The sequence below is a fragment of the Delphinus delphis genome, chromosome 13, assembly GCF_949987515.2.
Source record: "Delphinus delphis chromosome 13, mDelDel1.2, whole genome shotgun sequence".
NCBI classification, from domain to species: domain Eukaryota; kingdom Metazoa; phylum Chordata; class Mammalia; order Artiodactyla; family Delphinidae; genus Delphinus; species Delphinus delphis.
The window spans coordinates 50,433,357-50,436,159 of record NC_082695.1 but is presented as its reverse complement, the minus strand read 5'-3'; positions in this window follow the sequence as shown (position 1 = coordinate 50,436,159).

Here is a 2,803-nt window from a genome sequence, read left to right as displayed (position 1 = left end):
GTAAGAATAGGCTGACAATAAGATAAATAGGTAAATTATGGCATGCATTGGAAAGTGATATTTTAAAAAAAGGATTACAGAATCAGATGTTTCTCCTGAAAAGAAAAGGCTAAAGGAAAATGTTGCTAAATCTTGCTAGTCAATATAACAAAATTGCTAGTCAATTCTCATCCTCATGTTGGTCAATTAGCAGCATTTGACATAGTTGATCATTCCCTTCTTCAAATGCATTCTGGGTTCCAGGATTCCACACTGCTGCTTTCCTCCTATCTTAGTGGCTAATATCCTTTGGCTGTTTTTAGGTTATTTCTTCTCATTTCCCCAACCTCTAAACATAGTAGTGCCCTGAGACCTTCTCTGTCAGTCTGCACTCCCTTGCTTGGTGATCTCATCCAGTCCCATGATTTAAATACTGTATATTGCCAAACTCCAAAATTATAACTACAGCCCAGACCCCTCCTCTGAATTGAAAGCTATTCAATTGCTTACCCAATGTCCCCACTTGTAATTACAAATTTAATATGAATTTCTGTTCTTTCCTCCTAAGAAACCTGCCCTCCCCACTGTCTTCCCACAGTTAATGGCAACTGTCAGCCTTCCAGTTTCAGCTTGGGCTGCAAACCCTAATGTCTTCCTTGACTTTCCTCTTTCACCCCTGTCTTCTTACCAGTAAATTTGGCCTGTTGTACTTGCCAAATATATCCAGAATGTGCCAGCTTCTCACCTTCGATATTTCCAGCCTAGTTCAAATTATCATCATCTCTTACTGCATTATCACAAGTACGGTTTTCCTCTGCTTTTCAAAAAGTTCGAGTTTTGCCACTTCACTTCTTGGAAAAACCTACATTAGTGCCTACTTTCTCTAACTGATAAAAGTCCAAAGAGGATTTTCGCTTTCATAAAAAAAAAAAAAAACGAAAATAGTGTTCAAGTTTGTTTTGCAGCTAGCTGGTTATAGAGGCTGCACCCGAAGCTCGGAGAATGACACCGCCAAGCTCCTTCCCCTGGAAATACACTCAGCATCTCAGCATCAAGCCGCCAGAGCTTTGCACTGTGTCTGTGATCATCTGCACTTTATCTCGATTTATTTTGTTCATCTGTTAGCAAGATGTGTCCTAAGGCAATTGCTTTTTCGCCTTCCGCCATTTCGGCTTAGAAAAAGTTTCATAGGATCGCTCTGCTTTCGGAGAGCAGGGCAAACCTGTACCTGGTCTCCCTCCTAACACCTTCGTCCCCGCTCCCTCAATCTTTTCTTAGAATGGCAGCTAGAGTGTTGGCTTTTTTAATTAAAATGTAAATAAGATCATGTCCTTTTTCTGTTCAACGCTTCTCAACAACTTTCCATCTCAGAGTAAAAGCCAAGCCCAAGTCCTCGCAGTGGTCCGTAAGGCTCTATATGATCATTCTTCCCTCCCTGGCCCTGTCTTACTCTCCGTCTCCTATTTCTCTCCTCTCTGATCACCCCACTCCAGCCACATGAGTCCTCCTTGCTGTTTCTTGAGCCACAACAGACACACTCCTGTCTTAGGACCTTTGCATTTGCTCTTCCCTCTGCTTGGTTCACCCTGAAATAACCGCTTGACTCAGGCTTCCCCTACTTCAGATTCTAAAGTGTCATCTCGGTGAGGCTTTCCCTGGCTAACGAATTTAAAACTTCCAAGTCACATCACCTCCCCCCGTCCCGCCCTTTACTTTTCCAGATGGCGCTTAATCTAACACCATATAACATTTACATACATGATTCATTCTTCACCTCTCTGGAAGTTCTATGAGGGGCAGGGATTTTTGTCCACTTTATTCATTGCTGTATCCCTAGGGCCTGGCTCATATTAGATGTTCAGTATGTCAACGTCCACCAGCCAGACCACCAGTCACACACCCACTGGTGAACAGTTGGGTTGTTGGCTTGTTGCAATGAGGGAGAACGCACACCAGAGGGAACCATGGAGTGACTCAGCAGATGTTAGCACTGACTTAGAGCAGTAAGGCTTGTGTATATTAGGTGATTTGCGGGGAGGTTTCAAGGAAGTGGGACTTTGCTCTGGATTGGATGCTGTCAGGAAACAGTAATAATTCCCTGGTTGGGTATCTTAATGAATTTTCTGGATAGAGGGAAGAGTGCAAGGCTGAAAACTGTCGGTAAAGCAGCAGCAGTTATATTAGCGGGGAGAGGGGGATGTTCAGTATTTTTGTGGTTTACACAGTGACCTCGTTTTTTATCTCTACTTAGATAAGATTTATGAAGTGGTTTTGTTTTTGCTTTGTTTTATCCTACTTTATCAAGGTCATAGAGTGGTCTTGATTGATGTAGGTGTTCTGTGAAATTGTTTATGTCCAGTAGGGAAAATACATGTCTATCTGTGAATGCCAGGCTAGAGGCTAATGCCACTTAGACCTGCCTAATAGGACCAGGCTAGTTCCCAAGGTCAGTGGTTGCTTTTCTCTTGTTCAAGTATATATTTTTTAATGATTTAATGAATGAATATAATGGTGGTCTTCATATACCTGAAGGGCTGTCCCATGAAATAGGCTCATTTTATAAGAATTCAGAGGGTAGAGTTGGGACAATGGGGAAAGTCACAGAGTGAGCAAGCTTCCACTCACTGTAAAAGCTTTAACAAAATGAGCCCCTCAACAGGAAGATGAATTCCAATGATTTGACTTCTCAGTGGTGACTGGAGAGTTAATGGATTGGGATATTATAGACGTGACTAAGGCACTGAATGGAAGGCTGGACTAATAGCCTCAGATTTTTGTGCAGTTCTGTGAAGATCTCCCCAAACCTGCTTGGCCTTCCAGCATT